The sequence below is a fragment of the Dasypus novemcinctus genome, chromosome 2, assembly GCF_030445035.2.
Source record: "Dasypus novemcinctus isolate mDasNov1 chromosome 2, mDasNov1.1.hap2, whole genome shotgun sequence".
Lineage (NCBI taxonomy): Eukaryota > Metazoa > Chordata > Mammalia > Cingulata > Dasypodidae > Dasypus > Dasypus novemcinctus.
Genome location: NC_080674.1, coordinates 153,814,804 through 153,838,547, shown reverse-complemented (window position 1 = coordinate 153,838,547; position 23,744 = coordinate 153,814,804).

Genomic DNA, 23,744 nt, shown 5'->3' with positions numbered 1-23,744 from the left:
TTTTAGCAGCATACATAATTAATTTACCCGTAAATCAGTTTAACATCTAAATAATGCAGCATCAGCTAATGGGCTCTCAACTGGCCAAACATTAAGAAATACATTGCCCCATATATTCATCATAAGGAATGAAGACGAACAACTTGCCTGGTTACATAATATTGTTGTACAACATAGATAAAAGATTCTCTCGTTTTGGCAATTGTTCTGTACTCTTCCAAGTTTTGCTAAATCAGACTTCCTTCTAACCTAACAGATGCCAGCAGTTTAAAAGCAGTTTAAGAATCTTTATTTATATCTGGCGTTCAACTTTGAGTAAAATAGGCCAGTAAATGCAGAGGGAGAGGGAAAAAAAGCATAACTTAAAAATGGAATTTATTTCCAGCTTTCTAAACACAGATTTCCAATAAACATCCACTTAGAGAACCATTTCATTAAGCTAACGGCAGCCGAAAACAAGTTCCCTGATGTTTCTTTGAGCATTTTATTTTCTAAAATGAATCATTACTTTCTATGTTTTGGCTTGACTTCCCCCCCGCCCCTTGTCCCAATTGTGTAATTTTGTATTTGTCTCTCACATCGTGTATATTTCTGGAGAATTGTTCCAAGACAATTTTCTTTTAGAATGAGACTGGTAATATAGTGGCAGGAATTTGGAGAAGTCCTCAAACCACCAAGGAGCATTGCTTTGTCCTTTTAAAAACTGGAGAGGGTCTTGACTTCCTCATTTCAATTAAAGTTTAGCAGCCCCTTCAGGCTGATTCTGGGGGTGGCTGGAATGAACTTGTAATGAATGAGATAAAATAGCTGTAGCACTAAAGAGAGACAGGGGAAAGAAATCCAGGACTTTTTGGAACTCTCTTTTGCCTGTGGTTTGGGGTAAATAATCTAGTTGTTTGCAAACCCATTTTAATCACCCACACATTGAAATGTAAAGATGAACCATCAGTAATGCAGAATTAACAGAACATGAAAAAAATGAAGCGAGGTATTGGAAGGAATATTTTCCATATACAAACTCCATGTATCCAAATGACATTTGAGAATAACTCTCTCAAAAGTCTATTCATACCAATAAAATTCTGTTTTGGTATCTGGTTAAATATTCAAACTCAGAGAAAAGATTCCATTCAATTTACTAAAAGATGGAAGTAAGCACAGGAGATGTACAGTTAAGAAGGGTGTTTTATCTTATCAAGGAACCGTCAGTACAGTAGCAACATATTCTACCATTCAAAAGATATGATGTAATAATGATAATTATAATTAAAAATGTTAGAGCCATTTATTGAACATTACTATCTGCCTAACAGGGAGCTCAGACAATAAAAGTAAATTCCATCATTTCAAATTCACAGCAACCATAAAAATGAGTATTACTATTATCCATAGCAATAGCAACTGTTTGTGGACTGCTTACCATCTACCAGCCAATGCACTAAACACGTTACCTGATTATGCCACTTTATCTACACAAGAAGCTTCTACAATTATTCCCAATTTACAGATGAGGAGACTGAGAGGCTAAGTAACTTGCTCAAGTCTCAAGACTAACTAAGATCCTCATTCAGGCTGTCTCATTCCAAAGTTTGTACTTGCAAGCTCTGTGCTATGTTCCCTCCTGGATTCTTACCATTTGCAGATAAGATCACTAAGACTTACAGAGCTTTGGTCACTTACCAAGGTCACATAGCTAGTAAATGGCAGATTTAGGTACTGACTGCAGATTTTTCTGGCTTGGAATCCAGGACTCCTAATGAATCAGGCATCAATTTAGTGAAATCCCACTATGGAAATGATACGCTGTATAAGACTAAAGTTTGGAGGTTAATGACAACTATTTTTGCTGCTTGACTTTCTAGGAAATACTTTCTGTGCATATGAACTCTAAGCTGCAAAAATCCATGCAAATGTAAGGTTCATTCTGTCTACTCCATCTAAACTAACCCTATAATTATGCTTAAAGATATGGCACATCATTTTATGAGGGTAAAACACATGCAAAGCATTTAAAATTCCTTTTGGCTTTCCTCTTGGTGTGCCTTTTCTAAAACTGAATGTTAGGTTCCGGAGTTGGTTGTCCAAAGTATCAGTTATTTTTGCAGTAGCTTTTGATATTCATATTAATAGACTGTTCATATTCCTGAGAATAACAACTATTACTATTCATGCCTACTATGAGCCTTATACTTAGTTTTTGATACTTGCACTTAAATTTTGATACATCTAATTAATTCTTATGACAAATATCATTATCCCTATTTTAGAGATGAAAAAACTGAGGCCTAGGTAGGTTAAAGAACTTGCCTAACATGATGCAGCCTATTAATTGAAATATTAATAGTTATTATTTATCTGTCATAATATTTAAACCCAAGTCAGTAGAGTTCTAAGCTAGGTGTTTGTATTACTTTATTGAGGCTACCTTTTCACCTTGGTGTTAAGAAGCTATAATTATAAAGTCATGATTTTTCACTGAACAGACACCTAAACAAGACTTCCAACTGTGAACGCAAGCATGTGGTCTCTGCTCATTCTGTGAGTGTGCATTGTGAAACATTCATGGAGCCCCACAATCCATTTCCTTTGAAAGTGTTGTCATTACTGTCTGATTTCATGGTAGACACAGCAAGATAAGCTGCCAGTATTGACTCAAGCAGATAGTGTGCCTTATCTTAGTGCTAAAGGGTCAATTATTAAAAGGATAGATGTTCTGGTGACTGGACTTTAAACTGTTTCTGGACAGAATCAAACATAATCATCACTGAAGTGAAGGGGACATCTGGTTTTTGACAATTTTAACTCATCAGAACGTTTCACTTTCTCTGAGAGAAAAATCCCCAATTTATAGACCACATGGGTTGTGGTAAGGGGTGCTGACTTCACCCCCAATATGATCCAGGCCTAATGAATAAGACTACCAAATTTCCCTGGCTGATGATTTATTCTGGAGTGGACCTATGGACTAAGCTAGGGCCTAATAATCATGTAAGTACTGGGAAAAATAATTGGGAAAGAGTATGCTTTTCCAGATGAACTTGTTTAAGCTGAAAGTATATAATCATGGAGAGTGCCTGAGAATGGAGCCAACAAAGAAGAATGCAGAATGGAGAGATGGATTGGGAATTCTGATTTTATCATTTGAGCATCTGGATCCCACTATTCTTAAAGCTGAGTTACCCCCACAAGGTTTTCCATTATGTGAGCCAATACATTTCCTTTTTCTCTCCCTAAAGCCAGTTTTAGTTGGATTCCTGTCATTTGCAACCCCCATAATTATCCTGAATAATCCAGCAAATCAGCAAAAAATATACAGAGAGGTACACAGATCTTTTTCATAAATCAAGCTGTACCACATTATTGAGCATTATCAGCAAGAAAGCCTAGGAGTAGAAAACACATCTCTGTTCTTCTTTCCCCATCCAGAGAGAAACAGTAGATTAAAATACAAACATTTTCTGACCATCAATACTCAGACAGACACACACGTGCATATATATGTAAATAAACTATCACACAGAACTGCATGATGGTTCAGTTAATGGATGCAATACATCACTCCTCTGTTTAAATCTTCAATTGGAAGTGTATTTCTTTTTAACAACATGAATACAGAACTTATTTCCAGTTGCATTTTTACAAATTGCTTTCAATTGTGACATTTATCTTCTGTCCCAATCAAGTGCAATTTACTAGAAAGATAGCAGAATGTGTCTGCATTTAAATGCGTAAGCCTTTTGTAATAACCACTGCTTTCCACCCTTCAAGTTTCCCTACACAAGGTGAGGCAAGCATGGTTCAAACAAAGGCATCAAGGTTTGGTGACTTCCTCAAACTCCATCTACCACAAAAATAATATGGCCAATTGCTAAGAAGTTTCACTGGTCCATTTAATAGTGAATCAATAAAAATAGCTTGAAAGTTTGAGGCACAGTTTGATTTCAGTTATCTTAATGAAAAACGTGTGTTGATAAAAGATGAGCCAATCATTCATTTAGTGATTGAGGAATACAAGAGGGCAGTAATGTGAGCTCAATTACTCTGGTCTGATGGGACCTTGGGCCTCTAATCCAAGCAGTTGTCAAACCTTGAGCTATGGATCAGTGAAAATCCCTAATGAGGTTTTCACCATGCTGTGGCAAAATAAGAAAAAATCAATATTAAGTAGTGAGTATTTTTTTCAAGCATAAATTTGTTCCATTTAAAAAGCTCATCCTTTAATTCAAGATTATATCCTTCCTATTCTTTGGTATGAAGTATTTTTTCTTTGATAAAATAATGGTGATGCTGAGTAACAGATTTTAAAAAATGATTTTAATCAGAAAAATTAAAAATTGGTAACCCTATGTTTCTTGAATTTTCACTAGTCTGGCAACCAATCACTGTTCTTGGCATTAATGATAACATTAATGTTAGTCACTAGTATTTATGAAATACTATCCATATGCTGAGCTCTATCCTAAATGTTTGTAGATAATTTAATCCTCACCTCAGCACTATTGCACAGATGCCATTATTATTCCCATTTTAAAGGTGAGGAAACTAAAGCCCGTGAGGTTAAGGAGTTTACCTAAGATCCAAGATCTCTTGGTCAGAAAGTGGATAAACCCAGCTCATTCTGATCAAAAGATTTGGTTCTGTAACTTCTTGCTCTGAGTTGGTACGGGCTCAGATACCAGACGTCCCTTCCAGCCTGTGGTTATCACCATCCCCACAAGGCCACTGAACTTCCCTTTGCTGAGCAGTCAGGCAGTTCCCAAAACAGCACGCCCCACCCTGAGAAAGCTAATTCAGTGTTTTCCCAACGTAGACCTTCCTGCCACATTTACACGCCCCTTCTGAAAACCCGCCCAGTTCTCCCAGCTCAAAAGCAGCACTCCCTTTAAGCCTATCATCCAGTCTCTAGCTCTCTGAGGCAGCTTGGTTTACTTATTTCCTATCCTTGAGGTCATGTAATATTTGTCCTTCAATGCTTGGGTTGCTTCACTCAACATAAGGGTCTCAAGATTCATCCATGACAGGCTTAAAGGAAATTGGAGGGTAGAGGAAGGATGCAAGCTGACACCTACATGGGTGAAATCTATGATAAGCTGGAGGTAAGTATTTGTACAAGGAAGGAATAAAATGGGGGCATCGGGTTACCTTTGGATGGGGTTTTACGGGCTTGAGAGGGGCTAGGGATGGGAGGATGGGTAATATTGCCCAAGAAATTGAGGGGACGGTGGGGGAACATATGAACATAGGAGATTATCAGGTATTTGGTTGAGAGTATAATGCCGAGAAAACTTTTTCAAAAATATCATAAGGAAGGTTACGTATTTGAGACGCTTAAAGGGGATAATCTGATGCAGGACAGGCTTCTAGGAAGTGTGTGAGTGCTCATTTTGCCATAGTGGGTTATATCATTGGATAGAGACCCATATAATGAGAGTGAAGGTATAACCACATCCTAGGGAGGACTGATGTTCTCAAATAGAGGGAATTGTATCTCTCAAGAGAAATGGTGGCTCCCAGTGCATTAGGGCAGTTGAGCATGTCAAGCCCTCAACACTGTTGCAAGTATCTCTGAACATGGCCCTTCAAGCAATGAAGATTGACTGTCACTGAGGGCCCTGAAGGGAGGGGTAAAGAGGTATTGAATAGATGGAACCAATGTAACTGTGTGGGCAACAGAAGTGTTCTGCAAAATTATGCAAGGATGGATATAAGACATGTTAAATTACACCGAAAATATATAGGAGCTGATAGGCTAAAATGTAAATCATAATGTAAAACATAAGATAACTAAAAATTTAGAAAATTGTATAGCCTAAAATATAAACCACAATGTAAACCCAAATGTTACCTTGTTTGAAAGCTATTGTCTCAATGTCTGCACATCAGTTTCAGTAAATATAGTATGAACATGTAAAAAGATTATTGCTGTGGAAGGGAAAAGAGTTTTATGTTGGATATGTGGGAGTACTGTATATTGTATATATGAATTACTGTGATCTAAAACTTTTGTGAAGACAAGCTCAATAATTAGGGAAAAAAAGAAAAGAAAAAGAAAGGACATAGACACTGAGGAAAAGTCGGAAGAAGTTGCCTTGCCAATTTGCATACAGGGCAACACTTATTGCAGTGATGGAAGGCAAAACATCAAAAAAAAAGCTTTTGCATTTTTAAATTCTTTGATACCCCAATTTATTTTTCCCTTAATTTTTCTAAATTAATATGTATTCTATATCTAACCTTTAAACTCATCACTATATTCCATTTTACTATTAATGGAACCTGGCAATATATTGGGCTTCACTTTTCAGGAAGTTTTGGATCACAGAGAGGTTTCAACAATGGCAGGGGAGTAATACTGGTGTGGGATGTTATTGACAGGGGACACATGGTTGGCAGGGAGTTCTACAGGGCACATATCCAGGGTACATAAAAATGTTTGGATATTTTCATAGTGCATAGAATTAAAAACAACAACTGAGGGAGTGCTGAGTTCCTAGCCAGGGGAGCTCTATCACAGTCCCTAAAGGTACAGCATCAACGCCCCAAGTGCAGTGACAAAGACCAAAAAAGAAGGAAGGTCCAACAATGAGCCCTTGATACTAATGACTATGCTTGTGAGCCTGTACACCTGAAATAAGAACAAGGCCTAGAGCTGAAAGGTACCTAAGAGTTACCTCCTGAGAGCCTCTGTGTTGCTCAAATATGGCCAGTCTTGAAACCAAACTCAGCATGTAAATGCGGTGCCTTCCCCCCAGCATGGGACATGACTCTTGGGGATGAGCTTCCCTGGCACCAAGGGATTATTACTACCAAGTACCAGCTGATGATGTAACTAGAAAATGACCTTGAATAAAAGAGTCAACTCGGACCAGCAGAATATCTCAGTCTACATATAATACCATGAGTTAAAAATGCTTTTTGACCTGAATGAAAGGGGGAAATGGAAAGGACAAATGAGTTTATATGGCTATGAGTCTCCAAAAAGAGCCGGGAGGTTATCAGAGGGGTTGCCTTTATGCACACCTCAGTAGAGTCCCAGAGACAGATAAAGTAGATACCACCCCAGGTATTGGTTCTTCTGAGGGCTACAGAGACCCACAGGTTCTATGGTCATGGCAGATGGAGTTCAGTGCCATGTCAGTTGGCCTTACTTTGGAGTTTGTGTTTCTGTGTGATGGAGCTGGACTCAGATGTGATCGTTGTCCACAAGCCTCTCCTCTTACTTTTAACAGATCTGTAGTTGGTGCTGGGGTTTAGTGTATACCCAGAGGACCTGAATCTCTAGACTGACCATGTGATAGCCAGGCCCTGAACCTCAACAGACTTGCAACTCCTACTCTCTGGTTTATTGGACTTACCCCACTCAGCTAACATGGAGGTGAAGAAAGTCAACCACCACACCAGGATGCCAAGAGTACCTACAACTGAAAGCAGGAGAATTGCATCCAGCATCCATGTGGAATCTAAGCCCACTCTTGACATAGATGTGGAGTGGACACAACCATTCTAAGGTCCACAGGATGGAGGAATAGAGTATGAATTAGAGTGGACTTACTGATATTCTATACATGAACTATTGTGATTAGTAATAGAAGAAAATGTGGCATTGGTGTGGAGAAAGTGGCCATGGTGGCTGCTGAGGGTAGGGAGTGGGAGGAAGAGATGTGATGTGGGGGCATTTTCGGGGGTTGCAGTTGTCCTGGGTGGTGCTGCAGGGACAGTTACTGGACATTGTATGTACTCCCATGGTCCACTGGGTGGAATGTGGGAGAGTGTGGGCTATGGTGTGGACCATTGACCATGAGGTACAGTGGTGCTCAGAGATGTATTCACCAAGTGCAATGAATGTCTCATGATGATGGAGGAGGATGTTGTTATGGGGGGAGGAGTAGGGTGAGGGGGGTAGGGGGTATATGGGGACCTCATATTTTTTTTAATATAACATTAAAAAAATAAAGACAAAAAAAAAAAAAAAAGCAGCACTCCCAACCAGTGGGCCAGCTGAAGTCTCACTTCAGGCCCTGGCTGTGCCAGCAAGCTATTAAAACTCCTGCCAGAATCTTGATCTATCTCCAAGCCTCATTAACCTGGGATCTAACAGGTTCTTCAGAACTTCACAATACCTGCTATTTAGAAAGTAGATCTGCTACTTCTGGGATAATTATGGTGGCCTCTTTTTGCACCAACTTAACAAAAGAAACCTGAGAATGATAGCTGGTAGATACTGAAATGAGAATGCAGGAATGATTTTGTAAGTCTTCTGCTCTGGAAGGCTTTCAAATATGATAGTGCATAGAGTGACAGAGTCTGAAGGGATCACAGATATTAAGTACTTCTTTTATGTAATATATTTTACTTTATTTTTATAATAGATTTTTAAAATTTTTATAAAGATGCATAGATCAAACAAAATGTTACTTAAAAATATAAGAGGATCCCATATATCCCCACTTTCCACTCCCCCCACACTCCTCCCACATCACCAAACTCTTTCATCAGTCGGGCACATTCATTGCATTTGATGAATACAATCTGGAGCACTGCTATGCAGCATGGATTATAGTTTACATCGTAGTTTACACTCTCTCCTAGTCTGTTCAGTGGGTTATGGCAGGATATATGATGTCCTTTATCTGTCCCTGCAATAGCATTCAGGACAATGCCAAGTCCTGAAAATGCCCCTGTATCATACCTCTTCATCCTTCTCCCTGCTCTCAGCAACTTTATGTAGTCTATTTTATATTAAACATTTTTAAAATGTGACCTCCTGGATAATTTGAAAAGCAGAACCCTGTTACAGTGCATTTTCTATTGTATCTTGCAATGTTTTTATTCAGGATAAGGAAAAACAGGACCATCTCTTCTTACAGTATGTCCTAGTCCTCAAAAAAATTAATCTTGGATAAATTCCCTCAACTTCAGAAGATCTTTAAATCTCTTGTTTTCCTTTCCACTCAAGGTCAATTATTCCAGAAAGACAGGAGTCTAAACTATCACAGAGGGAATTTTTTGCTGCTGTAGATTAGGATAAGAAAGAATGGCTCTAGGTAGGACTAAATTAAACATAACATAGCCCAAAGTCAGTGGACAGAGACTAAGGTGGCCACGTGCTCCCCTCCTCCTGGTGTCCATGTTCTTCTGTGAGTCTCTCCCCTTAGGTGTGGACAGGATCTGTGACTCACTTAAGGCCAACAGAATATGATGAGGGCACCAGGAGATCACTTTTGTGATTATGTTACAATGGATGATAGCTCCCATCTTGCTAGAACTCTCTCTCCCTTGCTGGTTTTGAAGAAGCAAGCTGCCATGTTTTTGATCTGCCCTGTAGAGAAGGCTACATGGGAAGGCACTGAAGGTAGCCTCTGGTGGCCAGACAGTGAGGAGCTACAGCCCTAAGCCCAGCAGCCTGCAAGGACTGAACACTGTCAATGATGACATGAGTTTGGAAGTGGATCCTTTCAGTTGAGCCTCTGATGAGACCCCAGCCCTGGCTGACACCTTGCTTGTGGTACTGCAGAGAACTGAGCTAAGGCATGCTCAGACTCCTGACCCACAGAAACTGTGAGAAAATAAATGTATTTGCTCTAAGATGTTAAGTTTGTTTTGATATTATTCTACAATACAGAACGAATACAATTAGTTTTATGTCTTAGGAGACTTAGATGATGCTGGGGACATTCCCTGAGAAGGAGAATTAAAGGGAGGGCCAAAGTCTGAGGATGTAGAAAACAGGGTGAATTAATTTGGATATGTAGGGGTTGAGGTGGCTGTGGATGTCGAGATGGAAGATGACCAATAGGCACTACATATATGGCTGGAAGTAGAGACTGGAAGTCATTAGTTCTTGAAGCTGGAGTTCTCCAGGAAGCAAATACTCAGATGGAAATTCATGTATGGGATATTTAATTAGGAGTGATTTGAGATCAACCATTATGTGGGAAGGGAAGGACTCAGTGTGGGGTAGAAGGGGAAACGTGTAGTGTGGACTCAACATGGTTTCTGCTGACCTCATGGGGAGCTCTGAAGCTGGGATGGGCCAGCAAGAGGAGTGGGCCTTGACATCCCATGCATTGCAAGTTATTGGGTGCAGACTGCCCCGGAAGGCATGGCCTTGAGTGACATAATGCTCCTCAGCCAAGGGCAATTCCTAACTAAGGATGATAGATAAGGTTTATTTGTAGGCAGCACTCTGAGCAGCTGGAAGAATAAATTCTTTAGTACTTAAGGAAAATTTAGGTGTGCATCTCAGCATTCACCTCATTGGCAGCTGGAGCTCTGGGTGTGGTTGTGGCACCCATGGGGAATTGGAAGCCTGAGAAGAAAAAGGAGTAAGCATGGAACCCTGACCACAGCGTGAAGTGAAAGATGGGGAAAAAATGTTGAAAAGCTAAATGAGAGGGAGCATTCAGTTTGGCTTAAGGTAGGAGCACTCAAAAGTTTTGGAGATGGAAAGATAAATCCTCAAATATATGGTGCATATTTCATGGTATAAACTCATATTTATGGTAGATTTGATATGACAGATATACAGATTTTTAGAAATGAGGCCAAGATGATTCTTTGACTCCACTTTTTATACATTTATTCTTGCTTTTTAAAAATGACAATGAATTCCTTACTGTTTCTTACCATTCAACTTGATTCCTGAGCACTTAGCAAGTGCTAGGCTCTTTGCTAGTGCTGGAGCATGAGAGTGAACAATGCAGTCTGGCAAGAGTTACAGACAATTAAACAGATACCTACCATGCTGTGGGGCACATACCAAGGTGAGAGTCATCCAGGGTTCTTTTCATTCTTCTGCATCCCTCACTCAGGCTAGTCCACCCTGCATGATGCAGCTTCTGAATCAGGGAGACCTGAGCTTCATTTACTCTGATGTTCACCTCTCTGCAGGCTCAGGTAGTTATTTAACCTCTCTCAACCTTGATTCCAAATTTGTAAAATGAGGAAATGGCCATTACTCTGCAGAGGTGCTTTAAGGACTATTTCTGATTTATTAATTCAACAAATATTTATGGAGCCTATCACAACATGCCAACCCTGTATCAACTTTTCCTGAAAGTTACTTCTTCACACCATTGAAACATGACACACACCATAGTGCCAAATATAAACATGTAATTCACTAAGGTGCAAAGCATTTCATGACAACACCACAACCATTAATGACCCAACCAGATAGGTCAAGTAATACTTTGTGAACAACCACAAACAAGAAATTGAGCAGACATGTTTTTAGGAGTTGGAATTTTGATTACGTACCATTATTTTACAGAGCAGGTAGGAAAATTACACTTCTAACCTCAATGATATTATTTCACACAGTGAAACTTTTGCCTTTGGTGATTTTTAAGAAGTACCGATATTTGAATGATTCTCCTCTAGACACCTTTCTTTGACTCAGAGGCTAGTATCCATCATAACATCTTTCCCATGGCAAATGTGCATACTTTGACCATGAAGGACATATACAAAGAGAGACTAGATTGAAAAGAGAAGTTTTAATCCGTGAAAGAGACAGGAAACTTAGATGATGCATTTTAGCAGAATGGTATGGATGGAAGACATTTAGTCTCCAAGACCACAGCTCTACTGATAACCAATGCATATCGGTCATTAATGTGCTTCCACCAATTTCTTTGGAGGTCTCCTAAAGGAAAATCACTTCATAACTAAAAATGTTACTGGAGAGCAGAACTATTCAATAAATGCTTGCTGAATTGATCATTAAGAAAGAGTTCTGTTTTTTTCCCTTTATCCTACCTTCAATTGATTTCTTTATATGCTATGCCAGTTTTATTTCCTGCTCTTCCCTGTTCCCACCCATCATAACACTGACATGTACTGATTTTTATACTACGTGCCAGGAACATGTAAGTGCTACATGTGTATCCACTCATTTAACTCTACTTGTGAGTTATGTAACATTATTAATCCCAATTTACAGCTGAAGATACCAATGCACAGAGAAATTAAGTAACTTGTAAGTAGTGGAGTCAGGATTTAACCCACATATTCTGGCCCAGAGCTCTAGTTCTTAAACATTTTCCTAAATAGTCTCTAAGATTTATTACAATAGTCTCCTCATTTACCTCTGCATGAGTAATGAATGCTCACACCTAGTTCCTTGCCACTCTGTGCAACCTTCATTAAAATATAGCAATCATAACTCTGAGTTCCCTGAATGCTCTGACTCCCATTTAGGCTCTAGACACATTGCCAACCACTGTTTATGTCCCCTTCTTGATGCCTCATTCAGCTCTGCAACCTATCGTGATCTCTCTTGCCTGACCCTAGGACATGCTGTTTCCTTGTTCTTGGGGCACTTGTGTCCCCTTCTTCCTGTTGCTCATGCCTACTTCTCCTTCATGACTTAGCTTAATGCTTCCTTGTCTTGGGAGCCCTTTCTCGACACCTCCCTCTTTCACACACTTTTTTGGTAACATATTGCAAATGTGTGGCTAATTACTGAATTATTTATGTGAATATAATTACATATAGCATGTCTGTCTACTCCACCAGCTTCCAAGGTCCATGAAGACAAGGCCTTTGTTCTCCTGTAGTCACAGGGCCTTGTACAGGCACCTAGGAAGTATTCAATATCTGCTGAAAAATTAACTGGCTCTATGTCAAGCTGGCCTTTTCTTCAAATCACATTTCCAGTGCTTTCCATTTGTCTGGAAACCATTTTCAAAGTTTGGAGAGTCTCTCCTCTCTCATATATCATATTATACTGTGTCATTTACCAGGTGTTTCTTTCATGAAGGGGGTTCAAGCTCTTCTTGTAAGGGAAAGCCTTATTTTGATCTTTCTGAAAGTTGATGGGGAGGTGGTCTTGACTGTGGAAGCCCCTGGCTAGGATTGCCTCAAACTCTTAAGTGACACATATTGTCAGCCTTGTGACTTGCTTTGTTGGGTCTACTGGCTATCATTGATTTTAGAGCAGGGGTTCTTAACCTTTTTTGTTCCATGGACCCTTTTGCCAGTCAGGTGAAAACCACAGACCCCTTACTAAGTCCACACCACTGTGTAATACTTAATACACCCAAACCCACACATCCCACAAGAATAATGTTGTTTTTTGAATTTCAATTCAAGCTCACAAACCCCTTGTTTAGAATCCCTATTTTAGAGTAATAATATGTCCTTAGAGTATACCACAGACTTCTCTTTATAATTGCATACTGCATTCTATGCACCAGGTTTTCCTCTTGACTCAAAGTAACTGCTAAAATATTTGTGCAAATACTTTTTGTCTTTACTAGGGTTATTTATTACTTCCAGCAGGTGGATTAGAGTGATGTAAGCCTCCCTGTCAAGGTGCCCACTTTTTAACCTCTAGGTCTGTGCCTATCCCAAGCATCCATATAGCTCCTTATAATGTGGAAGTTGTCAATGAGCAAGTGAGAGAACTTCTCCAGCTGCCACGAGGCCCATAAATTCAAGTTAGCTCATTATTTTCTTTTCTGATGCATAATGTCGCTCTAGAAAATTATCATTTAATCAACAGTAATGACTCTCATATTTCTACTGCACTGCTTGTTAATCTCACTACCTAGTATATGGAGAAAGTCTTTAGCAGTGCAAATAAAATCTCATTTTAGAAACAGAGCTAAGGAGAAGGCTGGGATCATACCCCATTCTTCTATTGCTGTGCTATTGCCTTTGATATTCACACAAGCAAAACAAAAGTTATAATCCATTTGAAGTACCAAGTAAGATTTTCCATAGAAGATGGTCATATAAAGGAAATAATTTATTTCAATTTGATAATCTTATAAAATACCTAAATGCATGTATCTTTTGGCACACTTCAAGCATGTTAGCACATTTGTCTAAAGCATGTGGCACTGTCAAACCCAGTCATCCCTGCAAAACTATTATCCCATGCATTGCCAAACCACCCCTTTCCAACTTATCATAGGTTTTGCCCATATTGAGCAGTGGCTCACCACACTCTATTCCTTCCCTGCCTCCTGATAACCTATCTTCTAGACTCTTTTTTGTGAGTCTGCTCAATATGCTTAGGTCATATCAGTGAGGGCTGAGTTGGACTATCTATAGAACTTGGGGAGGAGTGAAGGAAGGAACAGGTGAAATCTGGGAATATATAGGTATATCAACAGTTGGAATGTTCTTTTGGCAAATATGGCAGGGAAGAGTAACTGGTGCAGGGCAGCAAGGGTGAGTGGATATGGAAGAATAGATGCACCTGGGGCACACTTCTATGGAATATGAAAATGTTCATCTTGTCATAATGTGTTATCTCAGTATGTGGAGATGCACATAATAAACAAGAAAATATCAAACTCCCATGTTGGGAGTCTTGCTATGTTCTCAAATAGAGGGGCAAGAGTCTTTTGAGAACATAGGCAGTACCGAACAAAAGAAAACAGAACAAAATGTTAAGACCTCAATATTAATGCACATAACTACGAACCTTATTCTTCAAAAATTGAAACTTTGAGGTTGCCATAGGTTTCAAGGGGAGAGGGAGGGAAAAATAAATGGAACATAGGGCATTCTTAGGGCATTGGAATTGTTGCAGTGATACATACAAGTTATTAAACATTTTGTCAAGACCTATAAAACATACAGTGCAAAATGCAAACCATATTGTCAACCATTGACCATGCTTAGTAGCAATGCTTCAGTATTTGTTCATCAATTGTAACAAATGTACCACACTCATACAAAATGCTATTAATAGGGGAAAATGTGAAAGGGGAAAGGAAAGGAGTGGGGTAAATGAAAATCCCCCATATTTTCTATGTAACCTAAAGCTTCTTTGAAAAGAAAGTAAAAAAAAAAATAAGATGATGGGAGATCATGCATAAGAAATTGTCACCATACATAAAAGATAACAAACCATATGGTGTTGAAGAAGACTATGCAAAGAAGTTTTTTAGATTAATTAATTAATTTTTATTTATTTTTATAATTTTGATTTATTTATTTGCTTTATTTATGGCGAGGATTTGGTTTACAGAAGGGTGACAACTGTGGCAGGTGCTGATCACTGATGCTGGGTGTTGGTGGTGGGGGGATGTCTGGGGAGAATGCACCTGGGACATGTCTCTAGGGAATTTGAACTTGTTCAAGTGGTCATGTGGTGTTGTCTTGGTGGGTAGAGACCCACATAATAACTGAAAAAATGTTGAATTCCCATCCTGGGGTACCCTGACAAGAATCCCTAGAGTGCGTGGGCAGTGCCTAGCAAAGGAGGACGGACCAATATGCCAAGCCCTTGACATTGAGTTTGTACTTTGAAACTTGTTCTTGTGAAATTGAAGCTTGACTTGTATTATATATTGTTTAAGAGTTGCCTCCTGAAAGCTGCTTTGTTGCTCAAATGTGGCCTCTCTCTAAGCTGAACTCAGCATATAAATGCAATAACTTCCTCCCAGCATGGGGCCTGACTCCCAGGAATGAGCCTCCATGAGAGATTACTACCAGGCAAATATGGTAGTATTTAGCAATACAACTGGAAAAAGACCTTGACCAAAAGGGGGAAAAGTTAAAGACAAGTTAAAGACAAAATAGTTTATATGACTAAGAGACTTCAAAGTGAGTTGGGAGGTCATTCCAGAAGTTACCTTTTTGCATGGCTCAAGAGGATCTCACTGACTGCCACAGTAAACAATGCCTCCAGCAGGTGAGCTCCTGAAGGCTCTAGAGACATCTAGACACTGTAGGTAGGGCAGACAGCCCCAGGAATTCAGCACCCTGTCAGTGGGACTTACCTGGGAATATATAATAACCTACTCCCCCTCCCCAATGTATCAGAGTTAGACTCATTTGTAATTTTCCTATACATGGTTCTTCAACCCCTTTTATTTGAACCTATGATTAGCAATACACTCATTTAATATGTGTCCCAGAGACTTAAATATTCTGGCTCTAAATATGCCAGTTGAACCCAGAATCTCAGCAGAGCTGCAGTTAATACCTACTGTCCAGTTCACTGGACTTGCCCAGGACAACAACAAAAGGATGATTATGGATGTCTGACTAAAAAACAGAGGGTATTTACAACTGCAAGCAAGACAGTTACATCCATCTGCCCCATGGGATTTAAACCACCTCTCCGTCAGAAACAGAATGGTCATTACCATCCCCAAATCCTCAAAATTAAAGAATGAACAAACTTAAGGGGGGAATGCAGCCATGGACTAAAGTAGACTTATTATTATTCTACTAATGGAAGAACTTGTTTCACTGGTATAAAGGCAGTGGTCACCAAAGTTTCTGAGGGGAGGGAGAAGGAAGAATAGGTGGAACATGGGGCCTTCTTGGGACATTGGATTTGTTCTGCATGACACTGCAATGCTGGATACATCATTAAAATTGTGCAGTATAATTGTGCATAATGAACTATTTTACATTATAGGAATGGTTAGTTACTATATACTTCAATAGGTATTCATCAATTGTAACAAATGTACCACACTAATGAAAGATGTTAATGGGGAAAAGTGTGGTGGGGGAGGTGATGGGGTATATGGGAATACCCATATATTCTCAATGTAACATTTATGTCATCTCAAGTTTCTTTAAAAAAAAAAAAATTAAAAAAACCCAACAATGAGATGCCATCTCACACCACTAGATGGATTAAAATTTTAAAAATGGATAAAAAGAAGTATTGGAGAGGATATGGAGAAATAAGAACAGTTGTTCATTACTGGTGGGAATGTAAAATGGTGCAGCCACTGAGGAAAAACGTTTGACAGTTTCTGAGAAAGTTAAGTATAGAACTACCATACGGTCTACAATCCCACGTCTAGATATATACCCAAAAGAATTGAAAGAATGGACTCAAACAGATATTTGCACAACAATATTCATAGCAATGTTATTCACAGATGTCAAAAGGTCAAAGCAACACAATCATTAAAAAATGAATGGGTAAGCAATATGTGATATATGCTTTCAATGCAATATTATTCAGCCACAACAAAAATGAAGTTCTGATGCATGCTACAACATGGATGAACCTTGAAAGCCTCATGTTGCATGAAATAAGTCAGATACAAATGGACAAATACGGTATGATCTCACCTATATGCAATAAGCAGAGTATGCAAATTCATCAAGTTTGAAACTAGAAAACAAGTTAACAAACAGATGTGGAAGGGCAATAGGGAGCTAATGTTTAACTGATACAGAGTTTCTGTTTGGGGTGATGGAAACATTTTGGCAATGGATGATGGGTATGGAGACACAAATTTGGGAATGTAACACCACTGAATATTATATTTTAAAAAGGATAAAAAGAGAAAGTTTAGGTTGTACATAAGTTACCAAAAAAACACATGTGCCTAACACAAAGAATGAACCCTAATGTAAAACAGTGGGCTAAAATTAATAGTGTGATTATAAAAATATCCCTTCATCAATTGTAACAAAAGTACCCCCACTAAGGCAAAATCTTAGTAAAATGGAAAATCGTGTGTGAGAGGGGATATATGGGGAAAGTGGTGCTTTGTATGCTGAGTTTGGCTTAGAGAGAGGCCACATTTGAGCAACAAGGAGGTTTTCATATATACGAAGCAGTATATAATATGAGCCCAAGTTTCAATTTCATAGGAACAAAGTTTGTAAGTACAAGCATCAGTATCAAGGGTCTGGCCCATTAATCTGTCCTTCTTCACTAGATACTGCCCATGTACTCTAGGGATTCTTGTCACTCTATTATAGAATGTAGCAGGACTTCTGATGATGGGAATTCAATATTCTTTCAGTTATTGTGTGGGTCTCCACCTGCCGAGACAACACCACGACCACTTGAACATATTCATTCCATAGAGACATGCCCCGGGTGTACCCCTGTCCACATATCCCCTCTATCTCTGACATCCTGCACCAGTGATTCTCCCCTGCCACAGTTGTGACCCTTCTGCAGCCCGAAACCTACCCCCAAAATAGCCAAAAGATAAAAATAATAAAAAATTTAAAAAATAATAAAAATTACAAGTAAGGTACAAAAATTAAAAATTTTAAACATTTGCATTGTGTCTTTCATCTCTGTAAAATCTGTTATCTTTTATGTACAGTGACATTTTCTTCTATATGATCCTACAGTGTCTATTTTGTTTGTTTTATTTTCAAAGAAGCTTTAGGCTACAGAAAAGTCACATAGAAAATATAGGGGATTCCCACATACTCCCCCCCTCCTCCTCTCAATTTCCCCCTATTAATAACATCTTGCATTATTATGGTACATTTTTTACAATTGATGAACAAATATTTAAGCATTGCTACTAACCATGGTAAATGGTTTATAATGTGTTTTACATTTTGCACTTTACACTATTATATAGGTTTTGGCAAAATTTATAATGGCCTGTATCTGACATTGCAATATCATGCAGAATTATTCCAGGATCTTAAAAACACCCTGTGTTCCATCTATTCTATTCTTCCTTCCCCCCTTCAAAACCACTAGTAACTACCAATTTTCAATTTTTGAAGCATAAGATTTGTAGTTACATACAATAGTATTGAGGTCTTAACATATTGGTCTCTTTTCTTTTATTAGGCTCTGTCTATGTTTTCAAGAGATTCTTGCCCCTCTAAATGAGAACATAGCAGGACTCCCCAGGATGGGAGTTTAATATTTGCTTGTTAATTGTGTGGGTCTCCACCCACTAAGCTAATACCCTCATGACAATATGAATGCTTTCAAATTCCGTAGAGTCATGCCACAGCTGATCCCTATACCAAACTTCCCCCTACCCCCAATGCCCTGCTCAGTAACCCTCCCCTGATATATTTGACAAATGAACATTCCCACCATTGTAGTTTTAGCCACAGACTTACAAATCCCCAGTGTTCACCTGTTCCTTCCTCTAACCCTACCCTTAATTTCATGGATAGCTCAACCCAGATGCCCCTGCTCCCCACTCATCCTCATATTCCAGCACTATCAACTCCAATCACATCACAGCACAGCTATAACTTCCATCCACTTCCCAACCACCCCCTTCCACCTTATCATAGGTTTTGCCCATTTTGAGCATTCACTCACCACACTACTCACTTTCTTTCTCCTGAGAACCAAACCTGGGACTCCCCATATCATAGATGGGAGCCCAATTGCTTGAGCCACATCTGCTTCCCAGATCTAGAAGCTTTGTTGAAGATTTTTCAATGTTAGGATGATGTCATCTGCAAATAATGAAATTTTTACTTCTTCCTTTTGAATTTGGATGCAATTTATTTCTTCTTCTTGCCTAAGTGCTTGACCAAGTAGTTCTAAAACATTAAAGAAGAGCAGTGACTGTGGGCAGCTATATTATTCTGCCAAATGAGTGCTGATGCAAAATACCAGAAATCTGCTGGCCACTATAAAGGGTATTTATTTGGGGTAGGAGCTTATAGATACCAGGCCATAAAGTCTATTTTCCCTCATCAAAGTCTATTTTCACATGTTGGAGCAAGATGACTGCCAATGTCTGTGAGGGTTCAGGCTTCTTGGGTTCCTCTCTTCCCAGATCTTGCTTTTCTCCAGGCTCAGGGTTCCTCTCTTCCCAGGGCTTGCTTCTTTCTGGTCTCAGGGTTCCTCTCTTTCTGGGGGTCCTCTTTATTCTGTGTGCTTACTTCCTGGGGCTCTGGCTTAAGGCTTCGGCATCAAACTCCAACATTTAAAACCCTCAACTCTGTCCTTTACCATGTCTTTTATCTGTGAGTCCCCACCCACCAAGGGGCAGGGCTCAATGCCCTACTGGCACAGAGGTTTATATAATCCAATATAATCCAATATAATCTAATATGCCCAGAGGAAAAGATCAGTTTATAAACATAATCCAATATTTCTTTTTGGAGTTCATCCATAATATCAAACTGCTCCAGCAGCTTTGTCTTGTATCAGATTTTTGAGGGAAAGGCTTCAGCATTTCACCATTTAATATGATGTTAGCTGTGTTTTTTTCACATATATAATTTATCATGTTGAGGAAATTTCCTTCTATTCCTATCTTTTGAAGTATTTCTTTTTTAATCAAAAAGGATGATATGTTTTGTCAAATGCTTTTTTTTTAAGATTTATTTTTTAATTATTTCTCTCCCCTTACCAACCCCCCTCCCAGTTGTCTGCTCTCTGTGTCCATTTGCTGTGTTCTTTTGTGACCACTTCTATCCTTATCAGTGGCATCGGGAATCTGTGTTTTTTTATTTGTTGCGTCATCTTGTTGTGTCAGCTCTCCGTGTGTGCGGCACCATTCCTGGGCAGGCTGCACTTTCTTTCACGCTGGTCGATTCTCCTTATGGGGCACACTCCTTGCGTGTGGGGTCCCCTGCGTGGCACGGCACTCCTTGTGCGTATCAGCACTGCGCATGGGCCAGCTCCACACAGGTCAAGGAACCTCCCATGTGGTAGGTGGATGCCCTGTCCATTGGGCCAAGTCTGCTTCCCTGTCAAATGCTTTTTGTGTATCACTAGAGAACTTCATGAATTTTTTTCTTTTGATCTCTTAATGTGGTGCATTACATTGATTGATTTCTTATGTTGAACCATCCTTGCATAGCAGGGATGAAACCCACTTAATCATGGTATATAATTCATTTGATGTGTTGAATGTGATTAGCAAGTATTTTGTTGAGGATTTTAGCATCTAGGTTCATTAGAGTAATCGGTCTATAGTTTTCCCTTCTTGTGGCATCTTTGTTTGGCTTTGGTGTTAGTCTGTAGTCTTCTTGTGGTGTCTTTTTAAGGCTTTGGTATTAGGGTGATGTGGCATCATAGAATGAGGGAGGCAATGTCCTGTCCACTTCTGTTTTTTGGAAAAGTTTAAGCAGGATTGGTGTTAGTTCTTTTCCAGAATGAGAGGTAGAATTCACCTGTAAAGCCATCTGGTCCTGGGCTTTTCTTAGTTGGAAGGTTATTGATGACTAATTCAAACTTGTTACTTGTGATTGGTCTGTTGAATTCATCAGTTTCTTCTTTTGTCAATGTCAGCTGCTTGTGTTTCTAGAAATTTGTCCATTTAATCTAATTTATCCGTCTTTTCAAAATATCCTTTTATGATATTTTTTATTTCTGTGGAATCAGTGGTGATATTCCCTCTCTTGATTTTTATTTTCTTTGTCTAGTTAAGGGTTTGACAATTTCATTTATATTTTCAAGGAGGCATCTTTTAATTTTGTTAAATGTTTTAGTTTTTTTTTTTTAATTCTCAATTTCATTTATTTCTGCTCTAATCTTTGTTATTTCCTTCTTTCTGCTTGCTTTGGGATTAGTTTGTTGTTCTTTGTCTAATTCCTCCAGGTGTGCAGTTAGGTCTTTGATCTTAGTTCTTTCTTCTTTTGTTAATATAAGAATTTATGGCTATTCATTTTCCTCTCAGCACCGTTTTTGCTTCATTTCATAGATTTGATAGGTTGTGTTCTCATTTTCATTTGTTTCAAGATAATTATTGATTTATTTTGCAAATTCCTCCTTGACCCACTGATTTTCTAAGGGTTGTTTAACTTCCATATCTTTATGCCTATTCTGTTTTTCTGCCCCTTGTTAATATCTAGCTTCATTCCTTTGTGTTCAGAGTAACTACTTTGCATAACTTCAGTCTTTCTGAATTTGTTGTGACTTGTTCTGTGACCTGTCATGTGGTCTATCCTGGAGAGTGATCCATATGTGCTTGAGAAGAATATATATCCTGCTGTATTGGGGTGTACTTCTCTGTATGTCTATTTGGTATAGATCCTCTAATGCATTATTCAAGGTTTCTATTTCTTTATTAATCCTCTGGTGAGATGTTCTGTCTAATGGTGATAGTGGTGTATTAAAATCCCCTTTATAGTTGTAGAAGTATCTATTTCTCATGCATTTTGGGCACCCTGGTTAGGTGCATAAGGGCTTATAAGTGCTAATTTTTCTTGATAAATTACCACTTTTATTAATATATAGTGTTCTTCATTGTCTCTTATAATTGTTTTGCATTTAAAGTCTATTTTGTCTGATATTAGTATAGCAACTCCCATCCTTTTTTTGTTCATTGATTGCACATAAAACTGCTTTCCAATCATTCACTTGCAACCACCTTAGATCCCTAGGTTTAAGGTGAGTTTCTTGTAGACAGTATATAGATGGGTCATATTTCCTTATCCATTCTGACAATCTGTATCTTTTGTTTGGAGAGTTTAATTCATTAACAATCAATATTATTAGTGTCAAGGCAGTTCTTACATTAGCCATTTTTCCCTTAGGTTTATATATGTTATATTGTGTTTTTATTTCTCTTTTTATGTTTTTTATTGTTCTTACCAATAATCTTACTTCCTATACTCTCCTCCAACCCTCTGTTTTGTTTTATTTTCTTTCTTTCTTTCAACCTGCAGAAGTCCCTTTAGTATTTCTTGAAGGGCAGGTTCCTTCTTGGCAAACTCTCTTAATTTCTGTTTATCTGTGAATATTTTGAACTCTCCCTCATTTTTGAATGCCAGCTTTGCTGGATACAGAATTCTTGACTGAAAGGTTTTTTCTTTTAATACCTTAACTGTGTCATACCTTCTTGCCTCAATGGCTTCAGATGAGAAATTAGTGCATAATCTTATTGAACTTCCCTTGTATGTGATGAATTACTTTTCCCTTGCTACTTACAGTATTCTTTCTTTGGAGAATTTGACAATGTGATAAGTGTATTTCTCATGGTAACCCTGTTAGGATTTATGCTGTTTGGAGGACACTGTACTTCCTAGACATGACATCCTTGTCCTTCAAAGGAGTTTGGACATTTTCAGCCATTATTTCCTCCAACACTCCTTCTTCCCCCTTTCCCTTCTCTTCTTCCTCTGGGATGTCTATAATGTGTATATTTGTGTATTTTGTGTTGTCATTTCAGTTCCTGAGTCCCTACTGATTTTTTTGTCTTTTTTAATATATCTGTTTTACTATCTGTGTGATTTCAGATGTATTATCTTTGATTTCACCAATTCTTTCCTCTGCCTATTCAAATCTGATGTTAGGATGTTCCAGTGTATTTTTGATTTCTTACATTGTGCCTTTCATCACCATCAGATCTGGTATCTTTTTATGCATGTTTGCAATTTCTTCTGTATGCTTCCCCAGGACCTTCTGAATATCTTTTATCTCATCCTTCACTTTATTAAGTTGATTAATGGTATTTATTTAAACATCCTTGATATCTTTGATACCTTCTGCATCTACTCCTGTTTTGTAGTTTCCTCATTAGACTGGGCCATGTCTTCCTGTTTCTTAGTATGGTTTGTAATTTTGCTAGTCTAGGCATCTGTTTATCTTTTGGGGCTTATTCAGATGGTTAGCTTCTCTGTCTACTCTAGGATTTTATTTTGTATTGTTTTGCATTATGTTTCCTCTTTGACAGTTGGTTCTACTTATTCTATATCCTTGTAGTTGTCTGTGTTTCCCTGAAAAAAATTTAGGACCATAGAAAAGAAAAGGGAACAAGAGAAAAAGAGTAATAGTTATAGTAAAAAAAAAAGATGATAGAAAAGGACCATAAAAGAGTTAGGGGAAAAAAGTAATAAATTAAAAATCATATAAATATAAAGGCAAAAGAATTAAAAAATGAACCTAGAAAAAATTAATTGAGAAAAAAAGATAGAATAAAATTAAAGACCAGAAAGATGAGGAGAGCACACACACACAAAAAGACCAAACAAGAGACGGTAGAATGAAAGAAAAGCAATGGGAGAGGGAAAGATGATAGAAAGAAAAGAGATAAAGAATCTAAGGTGAAAAAAGAAGGAAAAGAGGGCGGTGGACT